Source organism: Grampus griseus (assembly GCF_964374135.1).
Source record: "Grampus griseus genome assembly, chromosome: 4".
In the NCBI taxonomy this organism is placed as follows: domain Eukaryota; kingdom Metazoa; phylum Chordata; class Mammalia; order Artiodactyla; family Delphinidae; genus Grampus; species Grampus griseus.
The window spans coordinates 77803765-77821903 of record NC_138997.1 but is presented as its reverse complement, the minus strand read 5'-3'; the positions used below and the strand labels follow the sequence as shown (position 1 = coordinate 77821903).

The 18139-nt window shown below is 37.5% G+C and overlaps 1 protein-coding gene across 1 annotated transcript in view; it reads left to right on the top strand.

Annotated features, from left to right (window-relative positions):
* Positions 1 to 1118: 1118 nt before the first annotated feature.
* The window catches only part of GRXCR1 (glutaredoxin and cysteine rich domain containing 1), a gene marked incomplete at its 5' end in the record, with an annotated part of 283593 nt that continues 266572 nt past the window's right edge, over positions 1119 to 18139 (top strand). Inside the window, one exon of the transcript XR_014296687.1 lies at positions 1119 to 1206. The remainder of the gene's footprint in view (positions 1207 to 18139) is intronic.

The following is an 18139-nucleotide window of genomic DNA, read 5'->3' as shown; positions in this document are numbered from 1 at the left end:
AAGAGAGGGCTCCTGGGAACCTCTCCACCGTTAAGAAATTCCGCGAAGCAGAGTAATTGTCCCTATTAACTCTTTAAGTCCTGTCTATCATGGGAAGAACAGAATGACCATTCCTGGATCTTAGGATTTAGGACAGCCATTGGAAAGATTTTTTAATTTATTTTTGAAGTCCTATGCAATATAAGGCATGGTGGGAGTTTAAGGTGGAGGGATAAATGTGGGGCAGAAGCTGGCCAGAAAATAGCCAAAGATTTAACTTCACCAATAGGAATGTTTTTCTTTTTTGTCCTCCCTCTGTCAGTTGTCATCATCCTCTTCATCATCACTATGATTTTTTTTTAAAAATCTAACATATCTCATACTTACTATAGTCAGACACTGAATTCAGTGTTTTCATATGCATTATCTCATTTAATCTTATGAATCAAATTGTTATTCCCATTGTACAAATAAGCAAACCGAGGCTCAAGTGACCTTAAGTAATTTGGTCAAGGGCTTTCTAAGCTGGTAATCAAGCTAGGATTCTAACTTAAGTCTTTGGGTCTCCAGAACCCATGCTCTTTACAATCTATTACACTGTTCCTCTTATAAGCATCCGTGAGGGGTTGAGGTTCAAAAACCCAAGTCAGATTGCAGAGTAATCTTGAACTTGATATGGACAGTGGCATGAAAAGGAGGTCTAAGCTGGGGCACATGAGGTCTATGGCAGTGAGCTTTCTAGTTCACACAGTCCGATACTAGAAATTTGATTTCTCTGTCTATCCTTGAGGTCATACTGGGAGTGGGGGTGTGAGAAGGATCCAACATGATCAGGCTGAAGGTCACAGCTATGCTGTTTTTCTAGCAGGAAACATAGATGAAAATTAGGAATCAGGGCAGACATCCAGCTGGGTAGAATGGCTCTGAGATTTATGCCAGATGCTCATGAAGGTACCACGGGGACACAGTTCACTCTGAACACCCGACACACAGGCATTGATGTAGCAGACTAATTCCAGAAGAAATATGTGTAGTTTTTACATATGACACCTGTTTCCAAAAAAGAAACTGTAGTGGAACTAAGTGCAGCTTACATGTTATGCTCAGTTCTTGGCTAATGAGACACTTATGTGTGTTCAGGCTCAAGACACAGATGGGAATGGTGAGGATCTCCAGCTAAAGAAAAAAATGCAAGTGACCATGGGATGGTGAAGGAGCCTACTCAAGGTAATAGATGTCACCCTGGGAGGCAGAGGGACAGATTTCTCTCTCTATTGCTGCTGGTAAGGGGTGCACATTTTTCAATTTGAATATCTATAGCGGTAATTCTCAAAGTGTGGTCCCCAGACCAACAGCACCAGAATCACATGGGAACTTATTGGAAATGCACACTCTCAGGCTCCATCCCAAACCTAATTAATTAGACACTCTGGGGGTGGCGACAAACCTTCCAGGTGACTGGGATGCAACTGAAGTCTGAGACCCACTGCCCTGCAGCATTACAGCATTTATTTATCAAAGCAACCATATGAGTTATGTATTGTCATCTTTGTTTTGCAGAAGGGAAATCCAAGAAATGTCAAGTTAGTGTTAAGTATCATGCCCAAGATGACACAACTAGTAGATAGTAAAATTGAGATTAAACTTCACTGTTACATGGCTGTAGTTATGTATGCTTCCAGATATTTTTAACTTAACTGAATTTAATCTTTTAGTTAATGTGTTTGGATATTTTCTTCAGAGGTGATTACCATATCATGTATATCATATGTCATATCATGACATGTCATATATCATGCCATATATCATATATAATATTATACTATATATTTATCTTGCCTCTAACATAGCATTTAAATGATATAATAGGAGCCACCTTCTACATGGAATTATCTTGAAGAGCTTCCATATTAACCACCTTTCCCTCCTTTTCCCTTTAGCTCTTTTTTTCCACAATTTATTTTGAATTTCAATGCTATGAAAGTTGAGAATAGTCCAATAAGCAACACTATATTCTTTATTTAGAATTACCAGTTAACATCTTGCCACGTATGCTTTCTCTTTCTCTTTCTGTGTGTATATAATCATGTGTATCAAACACATGTTTCCCTGAATTATTAGAAATAAGTTGCAGGTGTTATAACAATTCACCTTTAAATAACTTAACGTGTATCTCCAAGGACAGGAACTTTCTCTTATATAACTACAATACTACTAGACAGCAAATAAGTTTAATATTTGTTCAGTAATATAATCAAATATTTGGTCCATATTCAAATTTCTCCAGTTACTAAAGAAATATTGCATATGTTTTTTTAAATTCAAAATGCAACATAAATCATGCAATGCATTTTGCTGTCATGTCTTTTATTTATTTATTTATCTTTAATTTATTATTTTTTTTCTGAAGTGAAAAAATAAATTGTAGTTTATTGCAAAAGAATTTACATTAAAATTAAGGGCTTCCTACAACTACTGATCTAGATGTTTGCATAACATCTGAGATATTTTTATTCAAGTATTTATTTTTTTTTGAATTTTATTTTATTTTTTTATACAGCAGGTTCTTATTTGTTATCCATTTTATACATATTAGTGTATATAAGTCAATCCCAATCCCATGTCTTTTTCATCTTGTTTATCTAGAGCCATCCCTCTGTCTTTTTGTTTACTTTCATGCCATTGACATTTCTGGAGTGTGGGTTAATTATTTAGAAAAACGTCCCACTTCCCACTTGTGTACTTCCTGTTGCATCCCATTAAGTAGCACGTGATGTCTGTTTGTGCCATTCTTGATGAACAGCTTGGTTATTTAGTTAGGTGATGTCTGCTATAGCTCTGCAACATAAGGTACCCTTTCCTTCCTCTTGTAAATCAAAAGTGGTATGTGGGATGATACTTCGAGATCATAGGATGTATTATCCTGCTTTTTTAACAACTTTTCACTGAATGGTATTAACATCCCTTTGGATCCTTGTCTGAATATCACAGATATCACACGGGGTTGCAAAATGGTGATTTTTTTGAATTCTATTACTTCTACATTTATTTTCTGGCATTTTTCTAGAAGGAAGAACCCCGTCCTCCATCATCTTCCCCTTTTCCTCTCTTATTTTTTTATGTACTAGGTATTACATATATATGTATGCATGTGTTATCACTATTTACTTTGATTACATTTTCTTAAGAATGTCATTTAATTTCATGTTTTAGGTTAGTAAATCTATTATTATCTTTTGAAGAGAAATACATCATAATTTTTGATGAATGATGCTAACTATATGGTCACTGGACTTATACCTAGATAGAAAAAATAGAAAAAAGATTAGATGACCTGTGTATCAAATGGGAGGGTTCAGCCCTTTACTCTTCTAGTTTTTATTACTCATTAGGACTTCTTCGATGTACTTTGGGCAGAATGGAGGAGGGATGGCCAGAAAGAATCTTTTAGATTTGATTTTTTTTCAAATTCCTGTAATTATACTCTACTTGTAAGAGAAATCTGTTTTGAATTTGGGTTGTAGACTTGATCTATGGTGGATTTTTACATCTCTGTGAGTTCAGTAGTCTTCTAGAAGTATTTTATATGCATGTGAATGTGACATATTCACATGTATATAAATGAATATGAAAATGAATATAGTTCCCTGTGGTATACAGTAGGACCTTGTTTTTCATCCATTCTAAATATAATAGTTGGCATATGCTAACCCCAATCTCCCACTTCATCCCTCCCCCACCCTCCTCCCCCTTGGCAACCACAAGTCTGTTCTCTATGTTTGTGAGTCTGTTTCTCTTTCATAGACCTTAAAAGAGGCATTAATTGCTATTTTTTTCTCATTCTATTGTTAACTCTTCTTAATGTGGCTGATTCTCACTGTTACTTCATAATTTTTTCCTGAGAGTTTTTGAAAACTGTTCCCTTTGGAAGGAAGCAAGGCAAGACACCAGTAAACTAGTCTCTTTTGTTATCAGACTTTAATGTCTTAATAATTAAGCAATTTTAATATAAATTTATATTGCGATTATTGTTCTGCTTGAGTGATTGTTGATATGTTTAGCAATTTAATATTGCACTGAAGTTAATTGTCTTTATGTCACTTATGGAGGAATCTGAGAAATGATGGTGATGATTCATTGAAAATAGTCATTCCCTTCTGATACTTTTGGGAACATAGAACAATGTTATGGTTTTGATGTTTGTAACATTTAAGCTTGACAGGAGGCCCAAAGTAAGAGTGGCTTAAAGAAGGTAGGGATCTATTTCTCTTTCTCATAAACAGGAAAAAGAAGTAGGCAATCTATTACTAATAAGGAGACTCCACAGTCGTGAGGGACTCAGTCTCCTTCTATCAGGTCCCTCTGCTATCTTTTTTTTTTTTTGTGGGTATTCCTATTTAAAAAAAAAAAATTATTGAAATATAGTTGATTTACAATGTTGCGTTAGTTTCCACCAACAGTGTAGAAGTGATCCTTTTTCTCCATGCCCTCACCAGCATTTATTATTTGTAGACTTTTTGATTTGGCCATTCTGACTGGTGTTAGGTGATACCTCATTGTACTTTTGATTTGCATTTCTCCTATAGTTAGAAATGTTGTCCCTCTGCTATCTTAACACATAGCTTCCCATGGAAGGTCCAATATGGCTGCTCCAGATAAAAAGCTCATATGTGCTCTCAACCAGCATGAAAGAGGAAGGGTGCACCCCTCCCTTTAAAGAAGAACGCTTCCTGGAGTTCGCACATTCCTCTTCTGCTTATATCTTATTGGGCAGAATCTAGTCACATGGCCATGTCTAGCTATAAGAGAGACTGTGAAATGTAAATTTTATTCTGGGCAACCCTATTCTGAGCTAAAAATGGGTGGTTATGTTACTAAAGAAGTAGGGGAAGATGCATATTGGGGCAAATTAGCAATCTCTGTCATAACCTTGTAATAATCTGGGCTTTATTTGTCAATATTTTCCAGGGGCAATTATCAACTTGTCCACTTTTTAACAGTTGACAAATTCTCCTTGAGAACTTTATCTGTTTTCTGGAATAGTTCAATGCATTTTTCAATAGTTCAATGACATTATTTTAAAGCATAAGAAAAGGAGACTCTGATCTCTCTTAAATGGTAAAGGAGAATGGCAGGGGGCACATGGATCTATGTGCTATTTCTCATCCATCTGCTCTGACACACAGATGTACCCAAACCTCCACAGGTCTGTTGCCAAATTTTGGTCAATGAGCAAAACATTAATTTCTGTAGCTGATTGTGCATATAGTTATACAGTGTTGCCACTTAGAACATTGAATGTATACAGCATGTATATGGCAGGTATACCTGCATTAGATGAGGCAAGGGCATTATGAGGGGGTCTTTGTTGGGGATCCAGGCTCTATCTGTGGATTGGCTATCATCAACATAGGGCTTCCATCGTCCACCATTACTCCCAAATTCCAGCAAGTAGGAATGGGAGGAGAGGAAGAGAGGAACACACTCCTTCCCTTTCCGGGCAGTGTCTAGAATTTGCACACATTATGCGTGTGGATCTTTTTTCTTTTTATTGAACCATCTCTTACACTCACACTTTTATACTGATTACATCTAAGATGATTATATCTAAATCAGTCCCTTAGACTTTTACATTATTTGCTATTTTTTCATGATTATAAACATCAGTATATACATTTTGAAATATGTAAATCTTTAAATGTGTTTAAAGATAAGCATTTAAATGTTTAACAATATAAATTATTGTCTGCATTTTGAATGGTATCAGAATTGGGACAAGCACAAATTTGATAAATATTGTCAGTTTTCTTTTTAAAAAATTAAAACAGCACTCTCATCAGCTATATTTGAGAGGGTCTGTTTATTGCAAACTTACTAGTGTTTTGTTTTCTCATACAGTTTTTAAAAATATATAAAGTTTCTTCATTCTAAGTGAGGTGAACATTTATTGTCTATCTGTAACTTTTTCTCTCTTCCTTTCTTATTAAGGAATCTTATTAGATATTTATATATAAATAATACTAATTTTTCTTCTCTTATATTTGTTACTTATAAATTTCCATATATTATGTCCTTTTAATTTAGCTAATGTTTCTCATTGAAGGAGAGAAATATAAAGTGCTCACAAAGTCAAATTTATTAAGTATAAATGATGTGACTTTTTCCATTGTTTTTAAGTATACAAGATATTTCTCATCCTGAGATCCAGAGATTGCAGAAATATATACCTTCATTATCTTCTATTTTAATTTTTCTGTAATTTAACTTGGTTTATGATATGAGGTAAGTCTCTAATCCATATATTTTTTCCAAATAGCCAACTGTGAATCCCTGCTATTTATTAGGTAATCTTTTTCATTTGCATCAATTTGTAGTGTATCATTCTATAAATACACCAACAAAAAATAATATGTATTTTCAACCTGTCTATTCTGTCTTATAGGTGCCAGAAATGTTTTTGTAGCAGAATATTGGTATGTGATGAGAAATTTTGTTGTAGGGAGTGTTTTTTATGTCCTTACAGCACAGTTATTACCATTTTGAGCCTAGAGACAAATAAAAGCATTTTCTTTTTTTTTTTTATAATGTGAATTTAGAAAGTGCTTTTCCACATGAATGTCCTGTGGGCACATCAAACTCACTGTGTCCAAAAGAATGCCATTATTTGTGGCCCCATTACAACTCTCCTCTTCTAATGTTTCCTAGTGCGGCTAATGGCATAGCTTTCATCCAGTCTCCCTAGCCACAAACCTCAGCATCATTTCTGACTTTTCCCTCTGCATTTCACCCTACATAGAGCTATTCCCTAGTATTTTCTAACTCTATCCTGAAATACTACTGGAATCAGTTCTTTCCCTTTGGTTATCACTGCCTCTGCTCTCAGGGCCGTGCCATCTCTGCTGGACAGCTTCAGGTTCTCGCCTCCAGCCTGTCCACCTTCAGCATAGGTACCAGTTATCTCTCTAAATTACAGATCCAAGCACATTACTTCTTCTGATCTTAATCCTTGAGTGGCTTCACACTGTCTTGAGAATAGACTTCAAACTCATTAACATGATATTCAAAGCCTAACAAAGGGTGGCTCTTCATCTTACTTTCCTTTTTCAACTCCCTTCATTCCTGGCCACCCATGAACCCTGTGTTCCTGTCATCTTTTACTTTCAAATATTTCAGCATTCTTTTCCCTTGGGCTGTTTTGCCCATAACTGCCTTTCTCACTTTGTTTTCACAATCCACACTCTTAAGTCTCAGATCAAATATCATTGGCTCTGGAAAGCTCTCTTTATTCAGTCAAACTTAATTGCCCTGTACTCTGTGTTCCTATTGAATTTGTGTACACATTTATCATAGTCCAGATTATTTTCTAAATTGTTTAAGATGCAGTATATCTGGTGAGACCCTATACATTTTAAGGGGACCAAAGTGGCCATCTGTCTTTGTAGACACAGAATATGTAGCAGATTTTCTTAGTTTGGCGTGATGGGCTTGTGACTGCAAACTAAATGAGATAAAATTTTGAAAGCCAAAGCACAAAGTATCACTGCAGCCTCTGCAGAGATCTGACCCAGCAAGGATGACTTAGCAGCCAAAGGCAAGGACCCATATTCAATAGTGACACCAGATGGTAGCAACAGAAGTGATGAAAATTGTAAACTGAGGCTCACAGTGCCCTGATCAAACTCTCTAATTTTGTCTTGTGGATTTCAAATGGTCCTCTTTGAACTGAATAAGCAACTCTGCCCCCAGATTTCTGCTGGAGAAAGAGCTTAGATAATTCAGGCATGGGGCAACTGGATTATTAAAAGTGTGACCATATTTGTACTGCAAGCTGGTTAGGCAGGTTATCCAGGTTACACTTGGTTGTGTCTCCTCGACCACCCTGTACATATCTGCAAAGTGGGGCCCTTGTGGAATAATCTTTATATCTCCCTGCTGATGAGAACCGTGATTTGAACATTGTAAATATTTGAATTGAATTGCTTCTGCCCTATGTTTATTTTAATATTTATAACGACAGTCATAAAACAAGTAACGTTTTAAAGTTTTTTGTCAAAAATATTTTGCATTTGTAAATATTCCTGTAGAAGGTATGGGCTGCCTGGGAGCGCTGCCTGTGCTCTTTGGGATCTCAAGCTGCAGTTACTACTGTAGTAAATTCAGTTAACTACTGCAGCATAATGTCATTAGCATTAATATAAAACCCCGAGAGATAGAGTATCATTACATTAAAAAAAACTATTTTGTCTACTTAGGTTGGCACTGGAGAAGATTGCCCCACAAAAGCAGTTCGCAGTTCTCTAGTTGCCAAATTTTGCAAATTTGCTTGGCTTTGCTCTCTTATATAGAAATTAGTTACCCTCCATTGCAGTTTAAAATATCATTTTTCTTGTTTAGAGAAGAGGTTTCTAAGTGCACCCTACTACTGGAGAATGTTTATGCTGACATCCTGTAATTTAGAATATGTAGCTGTGCTCCCAGGGACTTGTGCTGGCTCAGCCTTTCCCCTCAACTCTTCAAAGAGACTTTTGTACCAGATCCACATGGTTTCTATTGTTAGTTCCCTTTCCCTATTACTGTTGTCTGTTTATGTGAAAGGAGGGTCAGTGAATTGCTTGAGCTTTAATTTTCATGCCCTGTATGAAACCATGTGCTCTATATTCTAATGGGAAATACACATAGGGTGTAGTCCTGTAGCTGAAATTTACAAGAAGTTTTGTTAAAGAAAATACAAAGGTATTTTGTAAGGAAAGTAGTGTTGATCTATCTACATTATCTATGTATATATGTAAGTATGTACATTTACATCTATCTATTTATCTATCAATCATCTGTTAACTATCTACTGGTGTGTTAGTAAATAAGCTGGTAAATAGACTCTCCAGGAAAAAAGAAAGCTCTAGTTTGTAACATTTGCACATTTCCACGGCATAAATACTCCCACCATGGCTCATTTTAAGCTATCAATATGACATCGTTGAATACAGAGCTGGGAAGTGATACACAGAAACCTTTGTATAGTATTTTTACCATACAGTTACAACAAATGTAAATAACTTTAAAAGCATAGATAAATGCAAAATATAGTAAAAGAAGTAGGAAGTACTCAGTTCTGAGTATTTATTATATTTGGTTTTATTCAGATTTACAAATTTTGATAATATATTTTATTAATTTTTTTGTTTTATTTTTTAAAATTTTTATTGGAGTATAGTTGATTTACAGTGTTGTGTTAGATTATCTTCATTTTAAATGCCGTTTGTTTACTGTAAGTTCATGTAATTTAGTTTTTTCACAAGGCTCTCTTTAAGAACTGCTTGCAGAATTCCTGAAAATATAGCAACTGGCTCTTGCAAGCTGGTATAAAGTGGCCCCAACACAATACTGTATTAATCTATTTCTATCCACTTCTTCCTTTTTCTAAGAAGGGTAGGCCCCTGTGGCTGGGAGATCTTTGTTGAACTTCGTGGTGGGGGGTTAGGTAAACAGGTCTGGAGGAAGAAGCAGAAGTAAATTGCAGAGTGTAATAAAGGATGGAAACTTTTGTGTATGGCGTGGGTAGGTGCTAGAATTATGGGGGATCAGAGGAAAGGTTTACATTTATTTCTGTGATAATTATCTTTCAAGTTGTCAGAGTAGAATGATTGAAGTCTTCAGGAATGTGTCCGTTATACAGCATAACACACTGTAGTTTGCCATGGGGTATTTGATGCAAGTCCCTTTTTCCATTTCTTATATGAAATACTTAGTAAAACCTACATTGCTTAGTAATGTCTTTCTTGGGAATGGATTCTTCTTGGAGAGGGAAGTAATATAGAGTTCTATATCAAAGTTGAAGTGGAGCAAAAGCTGAGACTGCTTTCTGGGTTACAAGAGATATTTGAAAATGGTGTATCTAAGACTGAAAATTAAATCACATTAGCTGAAGTACAGAATCATTTGTTAAAATCTAAAATATAAGCAGCATAGCATGGTGCTTCAGAGTACAGATTTTATAGCCTAACTTTTGGAGTTTGATTATAGATTCTACCACTTATTATCTGTGTGACTTTGGGCAAGTTATATAATACCTCTGTGTTTTGGTTCTCTTGGCTCTAAAACAGGAATTTTAATAATAGACGTTGTATTGGTTTGAGGATTAAATGAGTTATACGTAAAGCACTTAGAATAATTCCTGGCACACTGTAAATTATAGGATTAGCTATTATTTATAATTGGTCTAGGGACTTAGGAATATGATTAATTAGAATATAATATATATGAATATTATGTATGCTGGGTTTCTGAGGGGTCCCAGTAAGGACCCTCTTCCCTGTTTGAGTTCTGAACTAATTGAGGTATAGGAAACAAAAGTGATAACCATGGAGGAATCCATGGAATTACCCTTATTACTGATAATGGTGATAAAGCACACTGTACTTGCATCTGTAGAAGAGTGGGCTTCCTAATCCAGAAACTTAGAATTAGGCAGACTTGCCCAGCCATTGGCAGCCCTAGAACTCTGCAAGCATCCTCTTTGGGGCCAGACCCTTTCACCATGTGGCTGAGGGCAGAGCAGAGCACACACTGCCTGGGGGTATGCTGACTTCCAGAGGAAAGGGGAAGGGAAGAGACTGGGCTCTGCGTGCCTGACTTCTACTTCCACACTCATCAGTCAAATGATTTTACTCTTTTGTCAGTGGCTCCATGGTCACATGGCAGAGAGAAGCCAGGATTATTCCATAATTGGAGCTCCTTCCCCTCTATATCAATGTTCAACCAGTAACGCAGAAACTACTTCTGGTGTTTTATTTTTTTTACTTCCGGTGTTTTTAATAGAGCACATTTAATTTGGTTATTCAGGCCACAAAGGAGTTGAGAGACTCAGCTGGGGATGGTGAGATAACTCAGGAATTTATAGCAGCAGGAAGACATTGCCTACCTTCACCAAAGGGAGGAGGTGCTGTTTGGCAGAGACCAGGGGCTGGAGTTACCCCCAAAGAAGCTGGAACCCTGGTGGGTCTGTCCAGGAGGAGCTGGAACCACAGAGGTACTGCCTGAGGTGGAGAGACAGTGGGAGAAATACCCTGGTCTCTCCTTTCCCAGCCTCGCATCCGTCTCCAGCACCTGGGAAACACAGCCTGCAGCGGTGAGCCCCACTGCTATATAGAGCAGAGAGGGGAAGGGACGGAATAGATCCGGGGACAAGCGGGGACTGGCATGTGCGCATGCGCACACACACGCACACCCCTTCTATTTCATGCTACTTTGCTTTTGGACTCTTTGGACTGTGTAGATCAAAATACTCATTCAGAAGGTATGATTTTTTGACATTACTTAAAAACACTGTCTATGGAAGTCAATTGAAGAAAACTGAAAATCAGTATGCAATTTGGCCCTAAATTCTCAAAATTCTGGTGAACCTCCTTTGCAATATTCGTAGGTGATGCACTTCCCGACTACTCCCTAATAATGTCAGATTATTGCCTAAATTCTTTATTGTTTGTGGTCCTTTTAAAGATAGGCTCAGATAATATTCTATACTGTACTCGGAGTCCGACTTGATACAAGTGGAACAACGCCAGCGCTCCACCTCTTCACCTCCTCTGCGTCAGCTAATGGGCACCGTCCAGCCTTGCTGCCTCCATGAAGTCTTCATGCACTGTGGCCCTCATGGAGAGGCATTGCTGAACCTATTACACTTATTTTCGGTATTTGCCTTGTGCAATTATGTGTTTATTTGTCGTAACCTCTGTATCATTCTCCTTAAGAATTGGCTTGTCATAAAAGCCTGTCATGGACTCCCCATGGAGCTAGCTGCTTAAAGCCAAATTGTGTGCATCTAGTTTAAAAGTCCATCATTATGCTGTTGCTGAACAAAGTTTTCTTGAAAGCAGTTCATTTTCAGACTATTTAGTACTCATAGGCCATTTCTGAAGATTTTGAACCAAAACAATGAAAGAAATGGAAGCCTTGGATTGCATTTACTCTCCAGAGAATTGTGAGGACTCTGGAACAGAGCTGTCCACTGTCAAGGTCTGGTATGACAGTCAGTCTATAGTAGAGAGGTTAAGAGCCAGAAGGCCCGGGATTAGATCCTGATGTAAAAAAGATGAGCAAATGACAGGACCACTATATGCCTTGATTTCTTATGTGGAAAGTGGGGCTAAAAACAGTACCTTCCTCATTATTGTATTCTATGAGATTACCCATGCTTATGACTTGCCTCACTGCCTAGGGCTCAGTGTTAGTTATTATAATTCAGTATGCCTGTTGTTTTTTGAAGTTCGTTTTTAGGTAAAATTCTCAGAAATATAAAAGGTTGAGGTCCTACTTTCTGGAGAACAATATAGCTCATATGCTTAACTGCAGAACTGCATCAGGGAGCAGAGAAACTGAGCAGCTGCCTGGGGCATCAAACCCTAAGGGATGGTGAAACATCACTGTAATTGTAGCAAGAGGGAGAGAGAGAGGTGTGAAGACTGGAGTTCCTTTAGTGGGGCTATGGCATTTTAATGGAAGGGGTGCCTGAATAAGGCCCTTGAGTTAGAAGAGTGGGAAAACCCCAAGGGCTATGTTTACATACTGATAGGTAGCTCCTCCGTCACCTTCTCAGGAAGAGGCCCAGGTTAACTGCAGGGATTTCACTTTGCTGACGCAACTTTGGGCCAGTTTAGAGCAGCAGTAAAAAGACTGAGAGCGCCCTTAGATGGTCTTTCTCCCTAGATGGTCCTCCCTCCAGCGCCACTAAGCTCCAGAATTCCTCAAAAAATAGTATCAAACAATAGTTTCCCAGAATGGGGCACCGATATATTAGCTCATTTGGGGTATGTGTGTAACGCCATGGATTATTTCAGTGGGGGAACGTGTAAATCAGTCAAGGACCAAGGGCTTTGAACGGGGTCCATATAAAGAATTGCTAACAAGGTATAAAAGTTGTTAACTAGGTAACAGAAAGGGCCACAAGAGAATTTTGAGGTGTTCGGGAGGTAGCAATTGCAGGAAGCAGCTAAGGCTGAGGGGACAAAGGACAGAGGCTGGAGTTACTAAAATTCAGAGTGTTTGAAGACACAACCTGGAGAGCTGAAACTCAGACCTCTGAGGAAGCGTTGTGCTAAGCTGGTTCTGATATTTCTGAGCTTGGAGGGGGGCCTGAGGAAGCGGTGCTGCCTGGCTGAAGAGTCTCAGGGATGGGGTGAGAGTCTCGGGACGGGGTGGGATTTGATCAAGCTGGACCTTCAAGTGTTGGAAAAAAATGCCAACTGGGCTCAGCTGCTACTTCAAGAAAGAACTGCCCTCAGGGTGAAGAAACACTGGGGTGATGCTCACAGGAATAGGAAGCAGGTAGGAAACGAGCGAGCCTCTTCTTCCACCTCCAGCCTTGCTGCCTCCCTCTGGTTTCCCTCTTGGCGGGGCCCAGTCCAGGTGGCAGAGCAGGGTATAAGGAAGGGAAGGTTTGGAGCCCAGAGAGTGTTACTTCATAACTGGGACAGAAATACTGTGAAACACAGAACAAGCCACTTAGTAGATATTGGTGACTGGGTCTTGGGCAAATACTTTACAGGGTATCTACTCCATGCTCCTGGGAGTACAGAACTGAATAGGACCTGTCTCTGCCCTAAGAAAGGAGGGAAGGAGGCTGATTTATAGGATAAATGATGGTGTAATGTGAAACAGTTATGATCATGGGAGCATAGAGATGGGAGTCAACTGAATAGGTAGTGAACCTGGTCATCTTTTCTTCGTTAACTAGATGCTATTTAGGTAGCTTAATTATATGAAAATAGAAAAGCAGCATCCATTACTGGTGCCATTTTAAAGGTCATCGGTAAAGATCGTGTGGCACAATTTTGAGTATTTCCTTATAAACGTTTCCTCCAACTTAATCTCCTCCAATTTGTCAAACCAGTACAATTTACTAGTGTTTATTTATTCATTTTAATTTCAAAGTATTCTGATGTCAAATTTAAGGTATTTCTTCATTCAAGGAAATAACTATATATTAATTTTGTTGAGTGTTACCTTTTAGTATTCTACTAAAACAGGATATTTCATAATTCTTGAGTCATCTTGGTACAGGTAATGTTCTTGTGATATTTTATAAAGGTATTCCAATTTACTTGCATTTATTAACTTAGCTACAAATATTTGCTTTGTATTTCACTAGATTCTGGGGAAACATAGATTGAATAAGATGGGCTGTGGCAGACTCTTGGTTGCTAACACATGAACCATTCTGCCACCACTTCCTTCCCTACAGAGCCCAAATTTTGTCTAGGTGTTGGGAATTATAAATCCAGTCCGGGGCAAATCATGGTTGGTTTAAGACTAATCCTGTTCCCCTTTGCTAATGGTTGAGGTTGGGGTTTGTGACCAATTCTGACCAATCCATTTTAAGGTAAATTCCGCTGCGGGCTTCTGGGAAATATTTCCTTCCCTGGTCAAATGTCTTATTGGACATTTTTGTTTGAAGACATGATATTTGGGGTCATGGCAGTTATCTGAAAACCCTAAGAAAACAGCTCCAAAAATCACAGAAATTCCAACTGGAGTCCAGTCATTGTTGACCCACTGAATTAATCACCCTGGACCAACCTAATTTTCTACTTATCTTTATTTGAGATAAGAATACCCTTATTGTTTAAGCCATTTTTAGTGGGGTTCTGTTTTAGATGAAACCAAAGTAACCTAAAATAATATACATGGTCTCTATCTGACACAAAATTTTACATTTTTAAAGGGTTCTAAAAAAAGTAGTGTTTTGTTGCACATATATCATTCTAAGTTGCCAAGTGGAGGTCTCAGGGAGTAGATACCATGTAAAACTACCAATAGGGTATCTTGCTCAATAAGGGACCCTCTCTCCTTTTTCATGATATAATTTTTTTTTTCTTTTAATTCTCAAGTGGATGAGATTTTGACCTGAAAATCCACCCAGAACTCTCCACACCCCTCCCCCATCCCTGCCTCCCTGAAGCTGTAATTCCATGTTGAGTTTTATTTTTATGAAGCCATCTATTTTATTTTATTTATTTAGCTATTCCCAAGCAAAAAAAAACACACCAAAACCAAAAACACAACAACCAAACAAAAAAAACCCCAAAATAAACAAACCAAAACTCCCTCAAACCCAGGTGCTTGTTACATTGTTCTTAAACCAAACAAAGCTGTTAACAGGGTGAAGAGTCAATATACAAAGTATTCATGAAAATTATATGAAGCCACTCTAAAAATATCATTAGGGCAAATCCATTTGTGATTCATATTCTTGACAACAAATAACTGATGAAACTCATTGATTGACTCTTCATCCCATGGTGGTAGCTCTTAGGGACCGCCCCGCCCCCGTCTTTTTTAAAGGGAGTCATCCCCATGGCCATGCAATAGACTGGGGAGCCTTCTCGTTCCTATAGGGTGTTCTTGGCCCTGCTCTGCCTACCTCCTTTTCCTTCTATTAGAGATCTCTTAGATAAGGTATGTCTGGACTTCCTTGGAACCACCAACTTGCTCCTGAAAGTAAGAATTTTTAGGAAAGTGCAGACAGGTAATTTATGGCTTGCCATTCACTAGGCATTTTTTATGAGTACAGACATCCAGTGTTGGGGTGATGTTTGGAAGGGCATCCCTGGAGGCAGAGAGCAGGGTTGTGACAGCATTTATGTGGTTACCGTTTCTTGCTGTCAGAGAGGATGCTCCCTGGGTGTATCTGATCTGAAACTAACCCCACAATAAACTATTTGATTTTGTCATTTGCTCAGTATCTCTGGCCCACTACTGTAAACTCTTCTAAATAAATTAACCCTAAAAAACAAATTGACGAATGATGTGACTAGAAAATTTACGAAAGAAGACATACAAATAAAAAGTGAGGAAAGTGTTTAACCTAACTAAAAAATAATTAAAATAAATATAGGGAAATATTATTTTCTGTTTATCAAAGTTACAAAGATTTAAAAGTAATAATACTCAGCTGGTGAGAGTTGGTGATACAGTCTCAAGTACTGCTTGAAGATCAACATATACATCTTTAGGAAGAATTTTAGCAATGCATACTAAATTTTCAAAAATATTCTTACATTTCAAATTAGCTGTTCCAATCCTAAGCTATTTTATTCCATTTTTGTTGATCCTAAAGAAACAATTTTTAATGTAGAAAAATCTACATATAAAGCTGTTGATTACAGCATTATTTGTCAATATGTACAGTTATAATCAACCTAATTATTCAACTTTAGGGGAGGTGTAAATATATTTTGGTACATCTGCAAATATGAAAATTATGCAATATAAAAATCATGGTGATACTACAATTTTGTATTCAGTATTAAAGGCTATTGTTATAATGTTAACAAAAAATCAAAATCAAAATTGTGTATACTTTATATTATAGCTTTACTATGAAAAATCCTATAAAATTGGAGAAAATATGACAAAGATTTTAGCAATGATTTCCTTTGAATATGAATGATTAGTATTTTTTCCTATGTATTTTTCTATATTCTATAAATTTTCTACCATAAGTATATATTACTTTCATAATCAGGAAGGAAATAAACAGTTTAAGAAAAAGTTTAACACTTCTCTTATAAGAACTGCTTCCCTCTGTTCTCTAAAGAAGATTTTCCAACTGCTTTTACTTTTAACCTTTAAAAAAATCATACTGTATAGCACAGGGAACTACATTCAATATCCTGTGATAAACCATAATAGAAAAGAATATGAAGAAGAATGTATGATATGTGTAACTGAATCACTTTGCTGTTCAGCAGAAATTAACATAACATTATAAATCAACTATGCTTCAATAAAATAAATTTTAAAAAAAGAAAACATCAAGCTACTACATTGTAAAGCTTTTTTAGGTCTCTAGGTTTGAAAGGTACAGTGAAAAACAAAGGAATTTGCTGCAGTTTTGTTCTTTTTCCAATTGTCATGACAATGCATTTATAACGGGCAATTTTCTATTCTCTGGAAAACTAAGTATATCACATTAAAAACAGATTTCTATCTGGTGTCTTAGAACATTTCCTGTTGTTCAAACAATGATGTTGTATCGGCAGTCTTTTCAATATGTCTTTCCTTTTTACAGTTTGATTTTCCTGTTTTTTGTAAAATCTGCACTTCTGTTGAAGACTAGGTAGATACAGCACGCCTGCTGGCTGTGGAGCAGTCGATGAAGGAGTAGGGAATGGGTAGAATGAAAGCTGTCAATAGCGGGCATGTGAGAGCACACTCTTGGCCTCTTTGTGCCTTTTGAGGATTGCGTGGGTGCCTTAGGGCCATGTCTCTGAGCAATTACAAGCTAATGGTGTGTGTCATCCCATGTATACATTAAGGAAATGTTATTTAGTCCTCTGGTCCCCTTTCCAGTTTGTATGTATATATAAAATCTTTAAATTTTATTTATTTCTGATTTTTAAAATGATACATTCTCATTTAAACACTGGGGACATATATACTAAATTCCTATTGCTGCTGTAACAAATGACCGTAAACTTAGTGGCTTAGTACAAACTTACTACCTTAAATTCTGGAGATTTGAGGTCCAAAATGAGCCTCACCGGGCTAAAATCCAGGAAATGGAAGGGCTGCATTCCTTTCTGGAGGTTCTTGGGCAGAATCCATTTTCTTGCCTTTCCTGGTTTCTGTAGGCTGCCTGTACTCCTTTGTTCATTGTCCCCTGCCACTTTCCCCACCAGCAATGGCCAGTTGAGTCTTTCTCAAATGGCATCGAAACCACAGAAATGTGTCTCAGGGGGCTCCAAGGAGCCCTGGTTCTTTATGTCTAAGTGCAGAAAGAATTCAGTGAGAGGCAAAGTGATAGAAAAGAAGTGATTTACTAGAATAGGATGCTTGTGAGGTTTACAAGCGGGTGGGCAAGAGGGTGCCGCCCTGTGAACTTGGTGAGCTACAGTTTTATAATCAAAGGCAAAGTGGGGAGGGGGAGAAGATCACCTTCTTCCTTATTCTTGAGCAGATGTCAAGCTTCCATCATCAGTTCCTCCTCCTTGTTGGGTAGGGGAGTTTTCTTGTCCCTACATGGTTAAACTGGGACTGTCATAGCGCAATGGAAATGAGCAAAAAGGCGGTAACATATGCTAAAAATGGTAAATCATCTCAGGTTTCAGTGTAATGTCACCTTTTCCTTATATTTTTATTTTTAGTGTGCACAGAAGAGCATGTG